Below are 26,699 nucleotides of genomic sequence, written 5' to 3'. Positions count from 1 at the left end.
TCTTTTCTGTCACCACTGGCATGAGTTTGCAAACACAGGCAACTCAATTAAAATAGGTTTACTTCCCAATGGATAGAGAGCTCACAGCAAGACTAACTTACCTTAAGATAAACTTAAAAATGACCTGAAGGAACAAAGCCAGGCTCCCCATAGCCTATTTTTCAAAAGAAATTTTTTCACATGATAATGTATGTTCTTGAAATTTTTTTCTTGAAAAACGGTGTTATATAACATTTCAAGAGGCAGCAAAACTCCAGGGGACATCCATCACAGCTCATATAAATGAATGATGCCCACGGGCATTGTGCAGAGTGACAGCCCCAATGATGTAATTGAAAGAGCATGGACTTTGCAGTCAGGCAGTACTGGGTTCAAGTTCTGATCTCAGAGAGTACTAGCCATATAAACTTGACCAGCCTCAGCTGTAAAATGTAAATATTCGCGTCTACTTGCAGGGACTATTTGTGACAATTAACTGCCAAAATTATGCCCGGTGCCTGTTCCCCTATCTGTTGTATTTAAAGTTCCCAACGGAGGTAAATTCATTTACTGTTGATATTGTGTCATAAACATTAACCAATGCCTCCGTTTTTAAAAACGTCATAAATGAGGGCAGTTCAAATTCACCTGCTACTCCTTGGAAACTCTATAGGGCAGTTCTGTTCTGTCCTATATGATTGCTAGGAGTTGAAATTGACTGGACAGCAACGGGTTTGGTTTTCTGGATCCTAAATGAATAGATTTTAGGATTTTTTAATATTTAATTAAACCAGGAGTTAAAAGGTTAAAAAAATTATTTTTCTCATTAATCTGTAACATAGTGATGAAAAGAAGCATCACTCATTGCAAGTTATTACATAGAAGATGGTTACAATTAAGTCTTTTTGTGATTAAATAGCACCCTACTGTGTGTGTAGCTTATGAAACAGTGATCAGTGCATTAGACTATGGTAGTCACAATGTAGTAAAAATAATGAACCTAAAGTTTTACCACAAAATATTTATATGTTGTGTACTCTGTAGGTGACAACCAAATTAATGTTTCCCTCATTGAAAAAGATGGGAAGCCTTTATATCCCCTATATTGCTGATAAATTAATTTTTAAAAATTACCTTAGTAACATATCGATAATAGCATACCTATTTTTTCCTTAATTCTAAAGAAAGTAAGATCCCACTACTGTCATTTTTTATTTTAAAATTGACACCTTTTGCCACTCAAATTTATATGCACGCCCTTCCTTTCAGTTTAATGGAACATTGCTTTCCGTTTAATGGAATATTACTATTCCTCCTGTTCCTGACGCCTTGCTACAGTGATTTTACTCTCACAATGAATGTCATTTCTTCATTCAAAAGACTTCTCAGCCCTCTCTGAGTTAATTTCCCCAATCAGACAAGTACTGCTAGTTCTAAACGAACTAGCAATGTGTAGCAAATAATCCCTTAGCCATAATCATATAAGATTAGATATTAATTGGTTAAATGAACATAATAAAGTGATATTCTAATATAAAGATTTTTTCTAATATATAGGTTTTTGTGAATAAAAAACATAAAGATTTTTCTAGCTGCACATGTTCCCTTAACACAGAGATATGTTACTTCGCTATCATGGTGTCTTCACAGCATGGAAGTATGACCTCAACTTGCATTATGATGACCTGGCTCTTACCTGCCATTGTGTGCATGGATAGTCCTTTCACATCTTAACAAACTCTTTTTTGAGGTTCACAAAATCACACTTCCCTTAAAAAATGCCATGTGCAAAAGCAATATAGCTTTTTAATGATATTCATGAAGCTGAGTTTTAGTAGATGCTGGGAATTCTATAATGTTACAAAATGGTTCATAAAATATTGCCATCTGCTCTACCGAGTAACAGTTCATTTTTACTAGTCTTAAAATGGCTGTGCTTTTATGTGTCTGGATTTTTGCCTAAGCTTGAAGTTCCCTCTGAAAGTTACTTCTGACCTCTGCCTGAGGAAATATGAAAATCTGCCTTTCCTATCTTGCTTTATAAGCTTCGGTGAGAGAATGTAAATGCGCTAAATACATTCTGTGAAATTTTACCATAAAAACCTTTCACATAGTGCCTGCATGGCTGGTTCTGTTTACAATATTTCCAGTTTATACTGAAGTCACCACTTGTAAAAGAAACTGCCCCAAGTGCTAGTGCTAAAAACAAACATTTATAGAGTAGTACGCTGTCAGCACAAGACAAAGGCTTACGTTAAAAGTGAGGGATAATTTTTGCAAACTAGAATGTGGACCTTCCAAACAGAAAATAAAGCACGAGATATAAGCTTCAGAGCTGCAAATTGTCTAATCCAACCATTTGCTAAGTGATGAAAGTAAAGACCCAGAGGAGTTCTTTAGTGACTTTGCCCGGGGTCATACCTTTAGGGACAGACAGTATCCAACAGTTTTTTCCAAAGATAAAATGTCCTTTTTCAGAATCAGGTTTTAAAGTAGTTTTCCATAAAGTGAAATTGTGACTGAGGGCAGACAATTATTTTCAGTTGTTTAGATGTTGGCTGAGAACATCAAATGTGCAGATACAGTTGGTAATTGGTAGAGGTCTTTATTAGGCTGAATCAAAACAAAGAATGATGAAATACAAGCAATTTTTAAAAGAAGAGGGAGAAGAAGGAGGAAGAAGAACTGGAAGAAAAGAAGGAGGAGAAAGAATAGAAGTGGAAGAAGAGGAAGAGTAGAGATAAAGGACGATGCAGTAGCAGCATCCACAGCTCATAGAACTAGACTCATAAATCTTAATTTCTACAGATTGTGCATCATTCAACACAACATCCACTTCCAATTTCCCTTCTAGTCTTAAGTATCTATTTAATTTATTACATATTCACCTTTCTTCCTCACTCTCCTCAGCTAGAATATTCCCTTTAAGAAGTATGTTTTGCGTGTGAAACGTATTTTGAACTTCAGTTCTGCTGATTGCCTCTGTGTGAATGAGCCCCGGATGTCTTCAAGTTCTGTTGTCTTTCTGGTTCTCAGTTTCCTCCTATAAACCTCTGCGGGGAACACTATAGTATAATGACTTAAAACATGAGCCTCCTTTGTCATGTAAGGAATAATAGTTTCACCTTATAAAAATATATATATCCTACTGGAACATTTCCAATGCGAACCGATTACTTGGTAGGTTTATTGGTTACCACAAGGATCTTGTAACTTCTCAAATTTTGATTGAGGGGATATTCCAACACATTATTTAAAACGTAAATTTTATATGGGTTCTACAAAGTTGTTAAATATTACACACAGCCCAAACATTCATTTTGTCCAATGCTCTGAATCTAGATGAATCATCTGCAGTGTTGACTACACATGCCCAATGATAGTTGGTTTCAGGTAGGAAAACGCATCTCAACTTGTGTGAGCTAGTTTGAGTATTGGCACCTTTGAAGCTCTAATGTCTTGTCACCAGGTGGTTAAATCTGTTACTAGGTATGTGAGTTCAGGAGTCTGCCCACTCGTCCTGTATGGATTCAGCTCAGGTGCCCAGGTAGATAGCCACCAAGTGTGTGGTGTAGGCTCTCACTTACAGTCCTAGACAGGCATGGGTGATTGGTGTAGGCCCAGGCAACTGGCTGCAGCAGGGGGACACACTCTGACCAAGGCAGGGGGCTGACAGCCACCCCCAAGTGTCCAGGAGGAAGGCGTGTCCCATTCCCTAGAGTGCGTAGGTGGGTGGGTTTTGCAGCCAGACTATAAGCAACTTATGCTGTTGCCTGTAAGGACTGGGGGGACACCTCTTACTCGTGGGCCCCTCTTGCAGATTGCTAGGTGCCATGGGTGGAGCCACCAGTCCTCAGGCCCCTAATGTGGGTAGGTGAAGACCCTGCTTAAAAGACAGAGCAGTATCAAATGTCAAGAACTTTCCACCTCACAGCTGAAACAATTGAAGTTAGAGTTCCGGTATATACCCTGTTGTACTGCAGTAATGAGGGCCTACGCTGTTGAGATGGGCCCTCATAAGTCTACGCAGGGGGAAAGGCACTCAAAATACATGGATCACTTATGCCTGTGCTTAGGCCAAGGAGCTGTGCCTACCCTGGTTCCTGGCTTAGGGGAGCTGGCAGTTTATTTTTCCCACTGTTTGTTAATTTGTTCACTCTACAAGGCAGGGAGAATGGCTCCAGGTGTGTGACGGATCCTACTTCCAGCCCAGGGGACTCAGCAGTTACTGAAGCTGGTCCGGGACCCAGTGCAGAGCAGAGAGCAGGGAGGTAAATAGGAGAGAGGTTTTTCCCTAAGGGGGGTGTTTTTGATCCACGCGGTAAGCCGTATGCAAGTACTTAACTTTCGTGGAGGGCTGCTTCTCACTGGTTCTGGGTGGCCGTGTAGAGTCTCTGGTGCTGGGTCTCTCTGGATGTGGAAAACGCACCTCTCAAGCATGGCTGCTTGCCTGCTTCACCATTCACCCCCAAACTGATCAGGCCTGAATGGCTCAGGCTCTTGCCGGGTCAGGTCTGGCAACTCCTCGCTGCTTCCAAACCCTCTCTCCTTCCCACTGCTACTCAGTCCGGTTCCTCAACTCTGCCGTTGATGTTCAGGGGTCCCAGATTGCCACATATAATCGAATCATTTGTTTGTTAAGGTCTTTGTTGTAAGAGGGTCCACCGGAAGCATCTGACTAGTCAGCCATCTTGGCCCCGCCTTATAGTAAGTTCTTTATTTGGTATATCCCTGCAGACTTGCAAGAAAAAAAAAAAATTTCTAATTTGGGGAACATTGAAAGACAGAGAAAAGGGAAAAACATTTCCTCTTAAGGAAAATTTTGTTGTTAGTTGCTGTGGGGTTGGCTCTGACTTATGGTGACCCCATGTAAAACAAAGTGTTACCCGGTCCTGCACCATCTTCATGGTCATTGGTATGTCTGAGTCTATTGTTGCGGCCATTGTGTCAGTTGAGCTTACTGAGAATTTCCCTCACTTTTGCTGACCCTTTATGTTACCAAGCCTGCTGTCCTTCTCCAGTGATTGGTCCCTCATGTCCAAAGTAAGCAAGTTGAAGTCTTGGACAATATTCTGTGATCCATAGAGTTTTCACTGGCTGATTTTTTAGAACTATATTGACAGGCCTTTCTTTCTAGTCTGTCTCAGTCTGGATGCTCTACTGAAATCTGTCCACCATGGGTGACCCTTCTGGTATTTGAAAAACCAGTGGCATAGCTTCCAGCATCATAGCAACATGCAAGCCACCACCATACAACAAACTGACAGAGGGGTGATGGAAGGAGAATTTTACTAAAATTGATTCTAAACTTCCATGCCCTATTAACTAGGGAAGTTTCTGCCATTCATGTCTCTTGACAGGGCCCCACTTGATCAGCTATCTACTCTTTTCAAACTTTATGTTATATTTCCTAATCATTTATTCAGGCTAATTTCCTATACAGAAAATGGTGTACCAGTACCCTCTTCAGGAAACATGCAAAGATCTTCACCCAGTGTGTTGCTATAACTACTTCCAAGTGTCTTTGGGGTCTGCTTTGAAAAACAGGTGCGATTTCATCGCTGAGCAAAAGATAAACATTTCTGCCTTTTTCTAAGATGTTTTTCAAAGATAAGGGATAGATGTCTGAACAAAAGTCAAACTGTCTAGAGCTCAAGTTACATACAAATCTCCACTTTTTATTTATATTTATTTATTGTTTTGTTTATTGTTGTAATTTAAGTGAAAGTTTACATTTCAAGTTAGTCTCTTATACATTTATACATACATTGTTATGTGACCCCAATTGCTCCACCCCTGCAAATCTCCACTTTTTAATTGGTTCATCACACTAATTTCCACACCCTCTCACCAGGCCATAGCATGGAAAAGTGGAAAGAACATGAGATTTCATTCATAAGATTTGTTGAGCATCAGCTCTGTTGCTCTTTAGCTATGTAATTTTGGACAAGTCATTCTCTCACTTCACTTCTTTTCTGTTAATTGTAAAATTGCAAAATAATTCCTATCTTTGTTATCACATGGGCCTGCAAGGAGACTAAAGTGGTTAAATACATGTGAACTTGCTTTGTGAACCTCACAGTTTTCAAAGCCTAACTGTACTGAGAAACACCAAAAATTAGTGTAACAGAATATATTTATTGTGAGTAGACACAATTCGAATTGGGCACCATCAGCCCGCAAAGTATCAGGAAGGTATTCTACAAGGGGATACTGAAAACGAATTATATAGGTCATTTCCATGTTAATTTCTCAGGTGATAGCATCAGCAACACATGCTGGGTTCCAGGGTCCATCCATTGTAGAAACAGAATCACTGAGGACATGCCATATATTTTCCAGTCAGACCCTGGGGTTCCTCCTCCTGGAAACCGGCCACACATAGATAATTCTCCAAAAGAGCCCAATGCCTTAGGCAAAACAATCTCCCTAAGCTGCATATTAGGCTACTTTTGACTGGAAGGTGACTTCAGGAAAACAGTTCCTTAAAGGTTCAAGGTTCAAAAGGACACCTAAGGACAGATGGCCTAAGAGGGTCACCCAACTCCATGGACCAAGAAATCTGGATGCTAGGAGAATTAAAATGGTTTCTCACAGGGCTAAACACACTGTTGCAGTTATTTCAGGAAATTACTTTGCAGTCACCAGGAACTTATCAAATAAACAGATGAATGAGGGACTATTTAGATCTTTCTGGAGAAACACTCAAACTCTAGATCTTATGCAGATAGACCTTAGAGTTACTCTTTTACAGATTAGTTACCTTAACCAGTCGCCATGAGTTGATTCTGATTCATGGCATTCCCCTGTTATTAAGATAACGTAAATTATCTTAGGTTGATGTTATACCACATTCTAGGCTAACAATTTGAAGTTATGCTGAGACGTTTTCCTCCTCTGTGTATAAAACTGAGTTCCAGTTAGATATAAGTGATGACAATTTTGAATTGCATTGGTGGCTGAGCAGGAACACATACCCTTTATGTAAGGGGAGTTAGAATTTGAGGGGTTTTGCACAGATTTTCTAATTTTCCACAAATGTTTACTCAGAAAATCTCTGGTTATGTGTTAATGAAAACTCATATTTTTAAAATGTCTTATGATGACATTTGGCAAGGATCAGTGAAAGTCTTCTCAAATATTAGAAAAATCAAAATAATGTGTGAGGGCAAATTCTAAAAGATGTTTTATTTGCCTGTTACTTAGAAGTTTTCTGAATCTCAAAATAATAGTTACTATTTATTATTCTTGGAAACAAATGTATGCTGTTATTATTCTTTCTTGCCATTGAATTTCACATTTGGCAACAATATATTTATTTCATGAAAAGCAATTATGGGATCTATTTGACATATGTCTTATGCACATGGTTGTTATGTTCAAATTATAATGTCTACACAATATTAATAAAGTGAAATCATTTCATTTCAAAATAAGGGGGAAACTTATGAAATATTAAGTTTAATAAATTAGGAGTTTTCAGATTTTAATCATTAATTCAAAGAACTCAGTACATGTAAAATTACTGACAGAGAATTGCGCCATTACACAAAACCTCAGACACAATGAAGAATATAAACTTTATTCCAAGAAATTTTGAAGAATTTTAAGCAAAGATGTAAAATTATACTATTGATACTTTTAAAAGATTATCATATGCATGATGAAGAAAACGCAAGCAAAAGGAGATTAGATGGATAAGAACTGATGCACAATAGGGACAGACAGAAGGTAACAGATGAAAGAGATTTTTATATGAGATAAATTGATTGGATATCAGTAGGGAGAGTCAAGAATGCTTTCAGGACTTCTAGCTACCTCAAATAGAACTTATGTATATATGGAGCCCTAGTGGCACAGTGGTTAAGAGTTCTAGCTGCTAATGAAAAGGTCAGCAGTTCAAATCCACCAGCCGCTCCTTGGAAATCCTATGGGGCAGTTCTATTCTGTCCTATTGGAATCCACTCGACGGCAATGGGTTTTTGGCATATATATATATGAAAGGAAAAGGTTCATATTGAATGAGCCTAGAAAAGAAAGGAGTAGAGAATGAGAGAAAATGAGTACCAGGGAGAAAATTCCAGTCAGAGGAAAGGAGCCCACAAAATTGATGAACAAGGAACAGCCAAAGAGGTTAACAGGTCAACTAGAGAGGAGGGAGTGGTTTAAATGCCACATGTTGCTATTTGTCACGGAAAGTGAAGACTGAGAAATTTCAATTGAATAAAGACGGATTTTTGTGACCTTGACAAAGATAGATACCTGGGATGATGTGATTAGCGGGAAAGAAAAAAAAACCTGGTACATTGAGAAGTGAGTGAGAGATGGAAAAATATAGAGTAGGAGAGAAATAAAAAGGGAGCGGGAAAGATCTAGAAGGAATATGATGTTGGGAGAATTTTTGTTTGAAATACTGTTTACTTTTGGTTTCGATTGCGTGTGTGTTCACGAGAGAGAGACAACTGGGATTAGGGCTGAGATAATTGATACAGCTAGTTCCTTGGAAAACAGAAGAGATTGGTTAAGAGCACAGAACTTAATCTCAGTAGGGAAGATACCACTAGAAAGAAAGGAAGGAGGGGAGGGAGGGAGGGAGGGGAGGAGGGAAGGAGTGAAGGAAGGAAGGAAGGAAAGGTAGATAACATTCTATGATGTCGCAAAAAATTGAAGGTTTGTGTGTGTGTGTGCGTGTGTCTGTGATAGCAAAGAACATTACCTAAGAATGAAAGTTTTAGGTGAAGAATCTAGGATTTAGTAGAGTAGAAAGCAAAATTGTAGAGAATTTTTTTCTCAGAAGAGAATCCAATATGTACAATCACCAACTATTGGATGAATGGAAAAAAAAGACTCTTGATGTATTTATCAACCTTATGATTTTGTGATTATTAATGACATTTCAAACTTTTATTTGTTCACCAAATATTCACTGAGTGCCTGCTATATACTAGACACCTTTTAGGGACTAAAGATTTCAGGTAACAAAGCAAAGGCCTTACTCTCAGGAAGCCTCCCCTCAAGTGGGAAATACTAGAAAACGAAAGAAAATAAGATGGTGACAAGCACTAGATGGAGAATTAAAATATACTATGACCAAACAGTTGACCTGGCTACTACTTTTGATTGAGTGGTCCAGGTTACCTGAAATCTAAATGGTAAGAAGGAGTTGGCAAAGCAAAGATTAGTAGTAAAGGGAATCCAGGAAAAGGCCTTAAGGCAAGAAACAGCCTGGTATATTATACAGAGAGAAAGGAGGCCACTGTGACAAAAGCACAATGAAGATGGAGAAGGTGAGAATGAGATGAGACAAGGGACGTGGACAAGAATCTGATCTCATTAGTCTTTGCAAGCCAGGGAAGGGAGTGTAGATTTTATTCTAAGTGTAGTGGAAAACCACCCAAGGCTTTAAGCTGTGAGTGGCATGATATGATTGACACTCTTCAAAGATCCCCATAGTTGTTGTGGGGAGAATAGAATTTAGGAAGTCCAGAGAGAAAGAGTATATGATTAGGAGGTATGAGATGATGATAGGTTTGGCTAGGATGGTAGAGATGGAGAGAAGTGGACAGGATATGTTTAACAAAAGAGTCAAGAGAATGTACTGTTGGATTGACTGTTGGTGAGAAATCAGGGATAATACACTGATTCTTGGCTTCATGACAAGGCCATTTACTGAGAAGGAAATGTCGGGGGTAGGAAGGGAATCTAAAATTCTGTTTAGCCACAAATAGTTTGAAATGTTCATTTGGCACTCATGGGGAGATAATAAGTAGGCAGCTGGACTGACAAGTCTGGAATTCCAGGGAGAGTTCATGCTTGTTTCTCTCCATCTCTGTCTTAGTCATCTAGCTCTGCTACAACAGAAATACCACAAGTGGACAGCTTCAACACAGAGAAATTTATTCTCTCACAGTCTAGTAGGTTACAAGTCCAAATTCAGGGCGTCAGCTCCAGGGGAAAGCTTTCTGTCGGTCCTTGTGATGCATCAATCTTTCTTTGGTCTGGGAGCATCTCAGCACAGGAACCTCAGGTCCAAATGACCCACTCCGCTCCTAGCACTGCTTTCTTGGCAGTATGAGGTTCCCGTGTGCCTCTGCTTCTCTCTTTTATATCTCAAAAGAGATTGGCTTAAGACACTATCTAATCTTGTAGACCTCATCAGTATAACTGCTGCTAATCCATCTAATTACATGATAGTGACTGAGTTTACAACACATAAGGAAATTCATCAGATTACAGAACGGTACACAATCGTACAGTACTGGAAATGATGATGCAACCAAGTTGACAAATATTTTGGGGGGGACACAATTCAATTCATGACAATCTCTATTCCCTTACTCTGCTTTTTACTTTTCAGTAGCACACTTACCACTGTCTGAAATACTATATATTTACATTTCATTTGTTAATTAACAGACATACACAAACACACACTCACACACACATACTAGAATGGGAGCTTCATAAAGGCAATTTATTTTAACTGCTATGTTCTCAGCAACTAGTACAATACCTGCTACTTATAGATGCACATTAAGTATTTATTGAAAAAAAAAAATGATGTTGAGATGTTATACCTTTACCTTCAGTTGTTTACATATCCTGGGGTCCTTTTATAATACTAAAGTGAAGAAAGTGGTTTGGTGCTATGATGAAGATGTTCTGTCGTATCTTTACCCTGATTTTTTCAAGACTGAAGACTTCTCTGCTACATTTATGAAATATCTAGAGATATAACAATTTTTCTACTACCTCAGTAACATGCTGGGACATGTAAATATCTTCAAAGCTGTCTAGGAACCATTAGCCACAACACATGACACAGCCATTCAAACTCTAGGGTCTTATCTCCTGCCTAGCGATATCCTAATAATGAGGACAAGGGTCCTTCTCTCTCTGGGAACTTCCAGCTTCTCTGGCCTCATCCTGTCCTTTCCATCTACCTTCTCGCTCCCAGGCCAATGGCTATTTTTTTTCTTGTTATGTAACGAATGGGTCAGGGGATAGGGTTCAGTTGGGAAGTATACAGTTCCCTTTCTCAAATTTTTCCTCACATTCCCATGATGTCTTTCCTAAGTGATTTTTATGTCCTGACCCCTCTAACTACTTCAGGGAACTGAAACTTCTAGAACTCCAAAGCCAGAGGCTCATCCATTTTTCTGTCTTCTATTCCATTACATCCTTTCTTACAGCAATGGGCCTCTGTTAAATAATCTATATGGTTAAAAGGGCAAAAGAGAAATGTGGACACAGCAAAAGAAACAAAAAGTACATAGGTTAATACCTTTAAAAATATTATTCTGATACATATATAGAAGTTTTTTTTTTCTTTTTCTATAAAAAATGAATCTTACTGTGCTTTGTTGTTGTTGTTAGTACCGTTGAGTCCTTTCTGACTCCGAGCAACCCTGTAGGACAGAGTAGAACTGCCTCATAGGGCTTCCAACGAGCAGCTGGTGGATTTGAACTGCCAGCCGTTACGGTTAGCAGGTGAGATCTTAACCACTCACTATCAGGGCTCCTGGTACCTTTTAAAACAAGATTTTTTTTTTTAAGTTTTTAAAGTAAGTTGAGTGGTACAGGGATTAGTCAGACCAAACACCAGCAGTCGTGGTACTTTCTCTCTGATTCATATCATTAGGTCAGAAGTCTGTGCATAGCTTATCTAGGTCCTCTGCTTTAGCGTCTCGCACAGCTGCAGGTGTTGGTCAGGGCTTCAGTCTCATCGGGTGCTCTACTGAGGAAAGATCTGCTTCTGTGCTTCATCAAGTTGCTGGCAGAATTCATCTTGGAGAGGTAGGATGGAGATCCTGGTTTTCTTTCTGACTATCAGCAGAGGGCTGCTTTCAGCTGCTAGAAACCTCTCTATAGGTCCTTTCACAACATGGCAGCTTACTTTGTCAAAGCCAGCAAGGGAGGGTCTCTCTAACTTTAATATACTGTTGTTGTTATTAGCTGCCATCACGTCAGCCCCTGACTCATGACGACCCCATGCACAAAGGAAGGAAAAGCTGCCCAGCCCTGCACCATCTCTGCAACTTATTGCAGATCAGACCGTTGTGATTCATAGGCTTTTCATTGGCTGATTTTCCAAAGTAGATCACCAGGCCTTTCTTTCTTGTCTTAGTCTGGATGCTCTGCTGAAATTTGTTCAGCAACCTAGCAACACACAAACCTCCATTCACAGACAAGTGCTGGCTGCACATGAGGTGTATGGGCTAGGAATCAAACCGAGCTCTCCTGCTTGGTAGGTGAGGATGCTACCATTGAACCACTACTTCCCCCTTCAATATGCTAAGATGAGTCTTATATAATGCAAAGTAACCACAGGAATAACATACTATCATCTTTGTGGTATTCTCTTAAAGTCATTGGTCCTGCCTACACTCAGGGGAAGGGGACAACACAAAGACATGATCACCAAGAGGCAGACATCATTGAGGGTCAGCTTAGGGCATGTCTGCCACAATAATGAAATTCTGCACTATTTTTCCATTGCTGCATAATAAATGACCACAAAGTTAGAAGCTTAAAACTACACATATTTATTGTCTCGCAGTTTCTGTGGGTTGAGAGTATGGAATAGTGTGGTTGGTTTCTATGCTCGGGAACTTGCATGACAGAAATCAAGGTGTCTGCTCGGGCAGCTAACTCATCTGAGGCTTAGAGTGCTCTTCCAAGTTCACGCAGGATTTTGGCAGAATTTCAGACTCAGGTTCTGTTTTCTTGCTGGCTGATACCTGGGGCCCATTCTCAGCTCCTATAGGCTACTGTCATTCCCTGCCGCAAAGCCCCCTCTGTAACAGGACAGCTGCTCTTTCAAGGCAAGTAGGAGAATCTCTCTGTTCCTTTTAATTTCTGACCTCCTCCTTCTCTGACTTCTAGACTCAGATTTAAAGGGCTCATTTGATTAGATCAGGCCTATCCAGGTAATCTCCCTTTAATTACGTCTGCAAATTCCCTTTGCCATGTAAAATAATATAATTCTTGGGTTGATAACCCATCATATCTACAAGTTCCACTCACACTCAAGAGGAGGGAATTATACAAGGCATGTATACTAGGCAGCGGAAATCTTTGGGACTATCTTAGAATACTGGGGGTCAGAGAGTCTATGAGCTATAGTTTTTCATTAGGGTAGAGGACAGAGCAAAATATATCAAATTTTATTTTAAAAAAATTGAGAATTCATTTTACTTAAATAAACTACTTTTTTAAAGTTACAAGATCTAGTTCACTATAGAAATTATAGCCTTTGTCCAGTAATCTACACAGATGATTTTGTGGCCTCTATTTTCGTGACTCAGTGACAACCAACAACAATAATTTTTTGTGAAATCCTCACTTTTCTTCTTTCTTTGTCAGAGTGAAACTTTGCATCATTAGAACAATAGACTGACTTCATATAATTTTATGTCAGAGAAACATTTGTCTCCTTAAGATTTAGAGGCTCTGAAGAAGAAAGAATGATAACTGATGGTTATTACAAGGAACAAGAACCTGAACTTTGTCCATTGCTAAAATGGGAAATTACCTGTGCTTACCTTATTACAGGAAGAAATATACACAGTCATTGTACCAACATGAATTGGTTGATATTCAACCATTTCAGGAGGGAGCATATCATCGAGAACCAATGGTACTGAAAGAAGAAGTCCAACCTGCACTGAAGCGAATGGCAAAAAACAAGGCTCCAGGAATTCATTGAATACCAGTTGAGATGTTTCAACAAACGGATGCAGCTCTGAAGGTGCTCACTCAACTATGTCAAGAAATTTGGAAGACAGCTTTCTGGCCAAATGACAGGAAGACATCCATATTTGTGCCCACTGCAAAGAATGGTGATCCAACAGAATGTGGAAATTATCGAACAATATCATTAAAAGCACACCCAAGCAAAATTTTGCCAAAGATCATTCAAAAGTGGTGTCAGCAGTACATGAACAGGGAACTGCTAGAAGTTCAAGCCAGATTCAGAAGAGGACATGAAACAAAGAATATCATTGCTGATGTCCAATGGATCTTGGCTGAAAGCAGAGAATTCCAGAAAGACATTAACCTGTGTTTTATTGATTATGCAAAGGCATTCAACTGTGTGGATCATAACAAATTATGGATAACATTGGAATGAATGAGAATCCCAGAACACTGAATTGTGTCATGAGGAACCTGTACATAGACGAAGAGGCAGTCATTTGAACACAACAAGACGATACTGCGTGGTTTAAATCAGGAAAGTTATGCGTCAGGGTTGTATCCTTTCGCCATACTTATTCGATCTGTATGCTGAGCAAATACTCCAAGAAGCTGGACTATATGAAGCAGAATACGGCATTGGGATTGGAGGAAGACGCATTAACAACCTGCAATATGCAGATAACACAACCCTGCTTACTGAAAGTGAAGAGAACTTGAAGCACTTACTGATGAAGATAAAAGAGCACAGCCTTCAGTATGTATTGCACCTCAACATAAAACAAAAATCCTCCTCACAACTGGACCAATAAGCAACATCATAATAAATGGAGAAAACATTGAAATTGTCAAGGATTTCATTTTACTTGGATCCACAGTCAAAGCCCACAGAAGCAACAGTCAAGAAATCAAATGACATATTGCATTGGGCAAATCTGCTGCAAAAGACCTCTTTAAAGTGTTAAAAACCAAAGATGTCATTTTGAGAACTAAGATGCACCTGACCCAAGCCACGGTATTTTCACTCACCTCATATGCATACGAAATCTGGACAATGAATAAGGATGACTAAAGAAGAATTGACACCTTTGAATTATGGTATTGGCAAAGAATATTGAATATACCAGGGACTGCCAGAAGAATGAATAAATCTATCATGGAAGAAGTACACCCAGAATACTGCTTAGAAGCAAGGATGGTGAGACTTCATCTCACATAGTTTGATATGTTATCAGGAGGGGCCAGTCCCTGGAGAAGGACATCATGTGTGGTAAAATAGAGGGTCAGCAAAAAAGAAAAGAAGAATGCCCTCAACGAGATGGATTGATGCATTGTCTGCAACAGTGGGTTCAAGGATAGCAACAATTGTAAGTATGGTGCAGGACTGGGCAGTGTTTCATTCTATTGTACATGGGGTCGCTATGAGTGGAAACCAACTCCACAGCATCTAACAACAACAACACCTTATTATCAAGAGAAATGGAAGCCTGGATGATGTAGGGGAAAGAGCATTGGACTAGAAAGTGAGACTTTAGAGTTCTAATCCTGATAACCCAAGCAAACTGGACACTTTGGGTGGAATCTTAACCTTCGATTGTTCTCCCATGTATAAAATTATAAAGTTAAACTGCATACGTGCTTTTGAATTCTTATCCAGTTATAAATTTTATGATTCTAAGTGAAGTAGCTGTGCCTTTGGACAGAAGTTTTCATAAAACATTGTCATTACCAAAAACACAGTCTCATGATTAATGCAGCAATTTTTTAACTTACAGCTTTCTTCTACATGTTCATTTGAATTAAAATTTTGAGTTATTATTACTTTTATAAAAACTATATTAAATTATTATTTTTCATTTCTACATAGAAGTGGAAAATAGTATAAACAAATTATAAAAACTTTCATATAATATGGATATCTTTTTTTAATATGAAAAGTAACTTCCTAAGTATGGGCTTATAAAAGTTTTAACATCTTACTTAAGCAGACATGTTTTTTGCAATTATTTGCAAATAAGAAGCCAATAACCCTAGAGGCACTAATCTCAATAAACATGTTTTCTTACAGGAACTCAAAATATACCCATTAGAATTCGCTTCAAACTAACATGAGCATTTCAAAAATAAAACAGTCATGGATTATTTACCCTGCTCATCTGTGATCATCCTGGGCTGCTTATTAAAGATGATCTTTTTTCACCTACCAAAAACCCTCTTAAAATACAGAATTTTCCTGTGTTCCACTCACCTTTTCTAGCATCACAGACACTTTTTCCTTACAATGTCACATTACTTTATACCTTACACTTTCTTCTTTTTATGAAAAAAAGATATGATTTATCTTTTTCCCAAGGCTAAAGGATGGCTCTCCATCACTAAAGTTAAAGAACATTGTGATTGATGCTCCTTCCCTCTGTCAGAATCGAAGGCATTTCTCAGTGGGAATTCATGACATCATTGAGTCAATTGCAGATCAGTGTTGAACACTTTTGGCAGACTTAGCTCCCAAATCAATAGTCTTCTCTCAAGTTAGCCTGATCGGATCCCAGTAGTTTTGATTTTTGTAACTTGGCTATTGGTTTCCTGATCTTTATAGGGTCTGGCCTGATGGGACCCCAATAGTTCTAATTTTTATAACCTGACTCATTTTCTGATCTTCATAGAGTCTGTTGTTACTAAGGTTTAAAAACAAAACAAAAATCTTTTATCATTTTACACAAAGGAAAAACAAGTACGTTTTGCCAAAAAAAAAAAAAAAGTTGAATAGAATTCAACAATTAGTTTGGAGTGATTAAAATTTGTTCAGGATTGTGAGAATTGACAAAAGAACACTCCTTCCAACCTAATACAACCAGTTGCCATTGAGTCCACTCTGACTCATGGTGACCCCATGTGTGTCAGAGTAGAACTGTGCTCCCTAGGGTTTTCAATGGATGATTTTTCAGAAGTAGATCCCCAGACATTTCTTCAGAGGAGCCTCTGGTGGACTGGCACCTCCACCCTTGTTAACCATTTGTACCTACCGAATATCTATCTTAAAATTACTCATGAGAAAGGGCCCATATTTTCTGTTGTTTTTAATTTTTTAAACGCACCCCCAAATTTGAGGAAGTGCCAGAATGAGGGCCACAGATTGAAACTTCAACTGGATTTAAGGAAAGAAGGAACTGAAACTGTGATGAAATTAGTGTGTGTGTCTCCTGGGTATTATACAGCTTATGCTCTGTAGTTTATATTTTGATTTAGGGTTTTTGAAAATTTAAGAGCTAGTACATAAAAATGATAGAAAAATAAAAGAAGTTGAGAGAGATAACTGACCTAATCAAACTGTGAATATTGTAGAAATTTAATCATCAACAGTTTATCATCACCAAGTTATATGCATTATTGGTAAGTATTTATGTGCGCAGTGGTTAAGCGCTCTGCTGCTAACAACAGGTTGGTGGTCTGAACCCATCAGCTGCTCCATAGGAGAAACATGTGACAGTCTGCTTCCGTAAAGATTTACAGCCTTAGAAACCCTGTAGGGCAGTTCTACTCTGTCCAATCTATGAGATGGAATGGACTTGACAGCAATTGGTTTTTGGTTTTGGTATGTATCACCTAAATCAGCATGTGATTTTCCTGATCCCATTCAATGCCCAGTCACCCCCTCAGCTTGCAGATCTGTACTTGCATGCACACACTCACACATTTCACATATAAACAATTTCGAGTTGATTAGCAATGAAGATTAAGTTGTCTGAGACAGGCTGAGTTACCCAAAAGAACTGGGCAGCTACTGGAGAATTAGCTGCCTTGGGTTAGAGATACAAAAGGACTTAGATGGATAATTCATAAATATGCTGGTTTGCACTGATACTTTTAAGACAATAAACAGAATGATGTTCTACATTTTTATTGTCCTTGTTTAGATATCATACACATACTTATACTGACAAAGTATTCAAGGGTATCTACTCATCACAGTAGACAATTGCTTCCTTCTGGAATGAGAATATGAGTTTCCAGATTATGATATTCTTATGTTCTCCCTTCTTTTCCCATTCATCAATACTTTAGCCAAATGTGGGCCTGAAGACCGGGAATTAAATAAACTAAAACCAGATTCACTAACTGATATTAGTACTTTTAACATATAGATAGACTCAGTGGAAAAAAACAAATAGTTTCAGTTTTTGGCTAGTGCATGCTTTTTAATTATCTGAGCATTTTATCAATCTAATTTTAACATTTATTATTGTGAATAGGCAAGAATTAACTGGTTTGATCAAAACAACCCATCTGATGTGTTAAATAAATCAGATATATAATTTTTTTGTGTTCACTGCTTTAAACCATGCATGTTCTTTCGTAGACCTTACCTCACAGGGTAGGATAAAAATTAATTTTAAGGTCATTCTTCACTTCGGGTCTCCAGGAGCCTTACTGCACATAAACCAGTCATCCATGATGGCAAGACTGTCAAGGACAACAACTCTGACATTTAGTTTCCAAAAGGGCACAAAGAATGAAAGGAATGAAAAATAATCGTCTCCCTTTTATTTTATGTTTCTGACTTTTGCTGTTATATGGTCAAACTACTCAATGTTTCACTCTTGCTACAGGATTTATATCCATCTTACATGTGATTTAGCCATAAACATTTACATAGACAGCTTTCTCCTTAGAGTAAATAAAAACTCACTGCCGTTCAGTCGGTTCTGATTCATAGCAACACTAAAGGAGAGAGTAGAACTGCCTATAGTGTTCCCAAGGAGTGGCTGGTAGATTTGAACTGTTAACCTTTTGGTTAGCAGCCAAACACTTAACCACTGTGCCCCCAGGGCTCCTAAATACAGGATCTCTATTCAACCTACTTGGGTTTTCTAATCAGTCACCTTTTACCACTAAAATGAACAAACATAACAAAAAATACATAACTGATTGAACTTTTGTATATTTTCTAGTAATATTATAATTATTCTTCTAATAATTTTTAAATGTTAGTGTATTTTAATTGTATGTTGTTGTCGTTACTTGCCATTGAGTCAGCATCGATACATAATGACCTTATGTATAACAGAACCAAAAATTGACCAGTCTTGTGCCATCTTCATTGGTATGATTGTATATAAGCCTAGGATTATAATTTTATAATTTTCATAATTTAATTTAAAAATGCATAGAATTTTGCTATAATTTAATGTAAAATATAGTCCTTCAGAGTTGGAGTGTTGGAATTCATTGGAAGAAACAGTAAAAAAAAAAAAAAAAAAATAATAGCATGTATTTGCACAAATGCATAGTATTGTGGCTATCTCAGTATTTACACCTGGGTAAAAATCTTTTTGACTGTTGCTGTCAACCACAGCACATTCTCCCCCTCTTTTGTTTCCCTGGATATTTTCAAGTTGCTAAGCTCACCCATCAACATAAGTCTTCCTAACACTTGGCACTTTCACTTTTGTCCCTCTCTCTCTGAAACAGACCTGTGATATTAATGTATCTTAGCACCTAAACCCAAAACATATAAACTATACACACACACACACAAGATATACATATATGTAAGGAAGAGTGAAACTCTCTACGAATTTCTGAAATTAATCCAAATAAATCTTTGTTGAGGCCATGCTATCAAAATATCGTTTCAGACTGTCATTCTGGTCTTTCCTCTCCATACCCTATTCCTTCTGGGAAATGTCATTCTCTTCCACTAAAAATTAAAACATATTATTTCATACATTTTTCCTTGTATTTTCAAATCCATAGACTCTATTTTTACATCATACCTTATGTGATGCCTTCATTTTTACTTTTATGACACTCTCTTGCTCTATCTGCATCCCTTTACTAAGCCTTATTCTATCCCAAGCTAGTGAATTTGCTTAAAGCACAACTTCCATTGTTGCCCTTGATACCCCTGGTAAAGTAAGTTCTGTCCTGTACTGCTACAAGACGCACACTGCTGTACTCATGAGAGAATGCATCTTTTTCTCCTCAACTTCAAAGCATCATGGAGGGTCTCTGTAGTGGAAAATAATGATATTAAGTTCCTATTATTTATTTTTCTTATAAAGAATTTTATTTCTTAAATCTGCTCTACAAATTAAGGAATCCAAAATATAGATGCTTAACACAAAATTGAGGGAAACCTTCTTTTAAAACTGCACCCACATGTGTGTTTGGGGGTCAACACTTGTAAATAAAGACAAATGTAATAATAGCCTATGGAATCTTCTGTTTAGTAGTGTCCTTAATTGTTCTTTATTTAATAGTACTTTGTATTTGTCTTCATTCCTTTTTCAGTCTACCAGAGTTGAAGACACAAAATGAATGTAATAGCCTTCAGTTGCCCCGGGTTATGTTTTATTGGTTAATTAATACCTGCTTTAAGTGGCTGAAGATATCTGAGTGTGCCTGAGTTGTGTGTTAATGGGGTACTAAAACTTGCCCTGTCATGTCGTAATGCCGCCAAAGTGTTTCACATTCAATAAGTGAAACGTCATTAAAACTTAAATGCCTTACCACTAAAGTACTTACTAACTTAGTCAGATATGATTAAATGATTAATCACTTGCTCACTGACAGTCATCACTCTTTCTCCATTCTGGTGTTAGGTATTATGTCCTTTCTGGATCATTTAGGCTTCAGACCATTTTTTAGTTTCCTTAGATGGCACGTTCTCTGTTCTTTCCTTTAAAGTACCATCAAACATATGGGAGAAACATATGGTCAACCGGTTATGTTATAGAAGTCCTTGAAAATTGAGTGAAGATATTCACAAAATAAGGTTTTATAGCAGGTCTCTTACATAGCCTGTAAAGAATAACATCAATGTCATCAAACTGAATTCCACTGTCAATCTGGGTTTTATTTCTACATCAAGAATTTAGAAAAATTTTGGATATTTCTTCCTACAAGTTTCCGTGGTTTTATGTTCTATGGAAGTAGAGTTAGCTGGAGAATACGCTCCACTCCCCTACTCACAATATTCATTAATAGTTTGTAATGAATGCAGTTAACAACCATATTGTAAAGTCTTTGTGGTTAGCAACGTAAACATTGAATAATGGGAACCCTTCAAAATTGTCTTTGGAGTCTGGGTTTCTATTTAGGACAAGATGTTTTGCATGACCTTGAGCAAACTGCAAGCCCCCACATTTTCTTATCTATGAAACCGGCATAATTCCTGTCTTAGTTATCTAGTGCTGCTATAACAAAAATACCACAAGTGGATGGCTTTAACAAACAGAAATTTATTTTCTCACAGTTTAGGAAGCTAGAAGTCTGAATTCAGAGCACTGGATCGAGGGGAAGATTTTCTGTCTCTGTTGGCTCTGGAGGAAGATCCTTGTGTTTTCAACTTCTGCTTCCTGGTTCCTTGGAGATCTCCATGTGGCTTGGCATCTATCTTACCCCATCTCTGCTTCCCTTAATTGCTAGTTCAATCTCTTTTTATATCTCAGAGGAGATTGATTTAAGACACACCCTATGCTAATTCTGTCTCATTAACATAACAAAGACAACCCATTCCCAAATGAGATTATAACCATGAGCATAGAGGTTAGGAATTACAACACATGTATGGGGGGAAAGAGTTCAATCCATAACAATTTCTATATCCAAGACTGTTGTGACAGTTAAGTAAATTTATATAGAAAAAGTATCTAGCACACTGCCCAACTCCACACCCACTTATCAATCCTCACCTGAAAAATCCCAGTCTTCATTCTTTATGTTCCATTTGAAATGTAATCACATTTAAAGGAAAAAATGAATAGATGGATTAAAAAAAAAGTGACTCTAATTAATCTCTAAATTTAGATTCAATTTAAAAAATTGATTATTTTTGGACTTTAACCATGTTCCTAATTTTATCTAGAAGAATAAATGATGTATGAATGTCTCAGATTCTTTTCTCAGGCTTGTTATCTCCTCCATCTAAGTTTAGTTCCTAGATAAATTTATCCAGTACTAGAAGCTTTAAATGTCTCTATGTTTTGATAACTGCCAAATTCACTTCAGCTGATCCTAAGACTCTTATATTCAGTTGCCTATGTGGCATTTCCATGTGGACGTCTAATAGGCATCTCAAAGTTAAAGCTAACATGTTCCAAGCTGAAATCTTGACACTCTAGAGTCCTTTCCCACTGCACTGCATCCCAGTAAATGGTATTGACCTTTCCTCTGATTGCTAAAGAATCACCTTTGATTTCTCTATTTCTTCAATACCTTGTACCAAAAAATCAACAAATTTTGTTGTCTACCTTTCATATTCATGCAGAATCTGACCATTTCACCAATTACACCATTACCATAGAGTTGTAATCTATCATCATGCTATTGCAATAGACTCTTGACTTGAGTCCCTGCTTCTACTCTTACCTCTCTATGTTCTATTCTTTACTTAATAACCAGAATGTACTTTTTAATAGCTAAATCAGGTCATGCACATTATTGCCCAAAACTCTGCATGGCTTCTCATTTCTCCTAAAATAAACACCAAGGTCCAAACATAAAGACCAGATAGCCCCTGGCTGTCTCTTGAGCTTATGTTCTCTCTGATTCACTGTATTCCAGGCACAATGGACGCCACGTGATTGTTCTTCAAGCATTCCCTAACGCTCCTGCCTCAGGGTCTTTGCAGTTGTGCTTTCCTTTGTCTAGAAAGTTCTTCCTTCAGATAATATCAAGGCTCACTTTCTCACATCCTTCATATCTGTGCTTAAATGTCATATCCTTTAAGAAGACTTGTCTGAACACCTGGTCTAAAACGGCATCTTTTGTCCCTCTTCCTTGAAATTTTTTTCTTCATGGCTCTAGTTATTTCCTACCGTTATATTTTACTTCTGTTTACTCATTTACTATCTGCTTATCCATTCTTCAAAAGGAAGAAATTTTCAAAGTTTTGTTCACTGTTGTAATTCCAGCACCTAGAAAAATCTTTGGCACATAGTAATTTTCCAAAAAAAAAAATATTTCAAACAAATTTGTCAATGGATAAATGACTAGCCACAAGAGTTTTGAAAAAATTATAACCTGTAATTATTTGAAATGAACTTTGTCCTACCAGATATTAAAATGTAGTTGTAACCAAGCATAACTCAGCTCCACTTCTAGGTGCTAATATATTTAGAAAATAAAGGGAGTTCATCTCATTTCCATGTATGGGTCTATATATACTCCATTCACTTCTGCTTATCCAGTTCACCCTTCTACCACTCATAGGTCTATCATAGGCTTTGCTTTAATTCTGACGATCACCTAAAACCAAAAAAAAACCCATTGCCATCGAGTTGATTCCAACTCATATCAACCTTATAGGACAGAGTAAAACTGCCCCACAGGATTTCCAAGGAGCAGCTAGTGGATTCAAACTGCTGACCTTTTTGTTAGCAGCCAAACTCTTAACCACTGTGTCACCAAGTCCACATAGGACTCCAGTGCTAATCAGGCCGTTGGTAAGATGCTATTGTTGCCACCCTGACCTTATTGGAGGGTTGATGTTTAGAAGGCCACACATGCCTTTACTGCCCGTCCCCTCAGCTCCCCTCCAACATAAGACTCTGTGTGGATAATGCCCTTAACTGAAACGTAGGTCTGAATATGTTATAGGAAGAAAAACACTTAAATTTGGATGCTAAATATGATTGTTCCTAGAATCCAAAGGAAATGAGGAGAAAAAAAAAAGGATACCCTTCATAGGAATTCCCTTGTTACATTCTCAGACCTAAGTTTTGTTTTCCTGTCCCAGTATCCAACCTTCTACCTCTTCAATTAGCTGGAGAATACAGTCCAGTCCCTACTCACAAGGATATATTCCTTGACTCTCGGCAGTACATTTCTCAACACCTAAGTATTCATTCTAGACAATCACTATAGAGAGGGCTTCAGCCGTAGGCTTTGAACATCCTTTGAGATGTTCAAAGTTCAGCTTCTTTTGAGATGTCTTTACCAGTTTGAAATGAAATGCACCTCGTTCATTCTTCTTACAGCAGTTCTTCTTATGGGTAACTATTAAACCAAGCACTAAACAAGAGACCAGGGTTAACAAATGCACACACACACATAAACACACACACACACACACCACACACACACACACATAAACACACACACACACCACACACACACACACACACACACACACGTAAGGAGAATTCTGAATGCATGATTACCAAACATTACCTGCAATCATCTCTGAATAGCAGAATTACAGGTCATTTCAATTTTCTCCTTTGCCATGTTTGTATTTTCTGATATTATTTACAATGGAAAAAAAAGAAAAAACTTTTAAATCAAAGGGGAAAAAACAGTAAAAATATTTAGGTTGGGAGATAAATATGGAAGACATTATATGGCTAGGAAAGGGCACCTGTGAGGAGATCTGGAAGTGTCTAATTACCCTAGAGTCAATGCAGGGCAGAGGGAGGGCTAAGGGGAAGACCCCGTAAAACAAAGCCAGCAGCAAGGCCCCTACTTTCCTGTAAATTCCTCTGCAGCAGAGGGAGCTGGTACCACGTGTTAGTTATCTCTTCACAAAGGCAGTTAGTTTTGTGTGAGAGAGTGACAGCTCTGGAAAGCTCTGTGTATGATTCAAAAACCTATGAGATAAGAAGGTAACTTTTATGATATTAAAGTCAGTTCTGAAAAAGGAAGTTGGAAGTTAGATATCTTTGCACAGTGAATTGCATGGTTCAACATTTTCTGAGATTCTTCACCTTAATTTTGAAACAAGGAAAGAATAAAAATAGTTTAATTTTTAGAATACAACAGTAGCTATCCAGGATAGCTTTCCTCAGAAGAAGCGCTCTGTTTTAGGGGCTGTGAATTATCCCATGACTTGTCCTACAAACAGCAGCTTTCAGCCTGGGTCACAATTCTCACAGATCTTGCTGAACACTAGGGAGGTAGAGAAAACAGCTTTTTGGTAAACTTGTGATTTATCCTGCAAAATCTCAGAAGGGCTGGAAATGAGTGATTAAAAAACCTATTAGTGCACCTGTTTGTAAATTGTTCCCTCTACTACTGTATATTTAGCTTTTATTAGAAATTAGATTTTATCAATTTGGCAGCTAAGTTAATATGGAAAGGGACATGACAGCTGTTTCTTCTAAAGTTCTTTAAAAATTTTGGGGTGAAGTGTGTTTAGTTTGCCTCACATTCCATAGAAATATGTCTGTTGTTGGTTTGTCTTCTTAAAGGAAGAATTGAAGAATCTGCTACATATGATTAGACCCAAATACTCCAGTAATGATAAAGTTGAGAACATTATATTATCCCAATATGCTGCTGCAGAAAGTGAAGGAGGGAATTTGAAGAATGAAAGTTAGAGGGGCTTTTATACCAAGGAGTTAACAAATACTGTGCTAAATTCTCCCAAAGGTTAATCATTCATTCTTTCTTCCAATCAACAGGTATTATTAAGTGCCCAACAAATACAGTGCTCAGTTCCTTCCAAAGGTTAATTGTTCATTCTTCCCTCCAATCAACAGGTATTATTAAGTGCCCAAAGCATGGCAGGTTCTGTTCTCAGCCTGCGGGTATCAGAAAATCCCCAAATCTAATACTGTGATAATCTTTTCATTTTAAATCCAGTCACCCAGCTAGTAAGTGACAGAGCAAGAATTTGAGCCAATGTCTGTCCAGAATTCAGATCCTGTATATATATTTTTTCTTTGTCCTAAACTACATTTCCTCTAAATGAATGCTTAATTATAAAGTTTCCAGAGCTCTGAGTTAAATATAAGACTATAGCTCTCCTAATATTTTATCTTATATGGTCACAGAAGAGTAACATACAAATATGTATGCTGAGGAGTGGCAGGGGCATCTGTCTACCACCTTTACCCCTGTTGTTTTTTATTTTTTTAACTATAATTTTTATAATGATAGAAATGATTTCTGAATGATGTATACTTTTTGACTTATGGTGGCCTTTATCTTTCATAACTACCAATGGAAGGCTGTTATTTTTACAGTTTCTGGAAGAGTAGAAGACAACTTCAACTACTGTGAACCCTTTTAAAATATACTTTCATAATCACCAGTCTAACTCAGAATAACTATTAGAACATTGGCAATAATAAGCAGAGAGTTTCTGAAAAGCATACATTGTACAGTGATAATTTAAATACTCATGACATCGATTATGTTTTGTCATGATGAAATATATAATGCATCAGGTTTTATTAGGACAATGCAGACAGACAGCCCAGAATCATGAAGGTGGAAGTAAAGATGATTTTCTTCTGCCTTAATAGCTTTAATTGCAGGATACAATAGAATACAGCTGCTCCTCTCTTCAAAGTTTCATTTCATCGTCTGTCTATAAGCTGTCATACCATGTCTGCTATTTGACTGTTATGTCACCCAATCCTGTTCCACCTGAACAAATTCATGGCAATATGTGCTGAATGATCGTTTCCTTGGATCCAAAGTATAAATTTGCACTACTGCATTATGGAGAGTTGAAACTTATTGGTTTAAAGTTATTTACCATGATAAGTGTAATATATGCGATGCCTATATGAATAAGTACCAGCAACAATTCATCCAGCTAAAGTTTAGACTGGACATTTTACTCAGGAATAAAATTGGGACTATGCTTGAAATACTCCAAAAATAGAAGTGTTGTGATGATTTTAACAAGATACCAATTTCGTGTGCAGATAATTACAAAGATAAATAAAACTTTTATTTGAAAGGTACAGAGGACTTGTAAACATTGACAACAGAATGAATTAAAGCAACTAAGGAGAAAATGGCAAAATTCTCCAGTAGAATATAGCAGATATATTGCAATATAGTCTTTAACAGTCCCATTAATTTTTTTCAGATTTCAAATAATTCACTTACATCTAGTTTTTTACTCTTTGTTACTCTCTTCTTTTTTATTTAAATACATCACAAAATTCATTAATGTAGATAATTAGAGTTATGTTCAAATTTACTGTCTAATGACCATGATTTTAATTATAGATAGAATAGTATTTAATGAAAAACATGCATAACATAAGTATTTTGTTTTACAATGTTCA

Source organism: Trichechus manatus, unplaced genomic scaffold, assembly GCF_000243295.1.
Source record: "Trichechus manatus latirostris isolate Lorelei unplaced genomic scaffold, TriManLat1.0 scaffold00012, whole genome shotgun sequence".
In the NCBI taxonomy this organism is placed as follows: domain Eukaryota; kingdom Metazoa; phylum Chordata; class Mammalia; order Sirenia; family Trichechidae; genus Trichechus; species Trichechus manatus.
Note: the sequence above shows the minus strand (reverse complement) of the source record.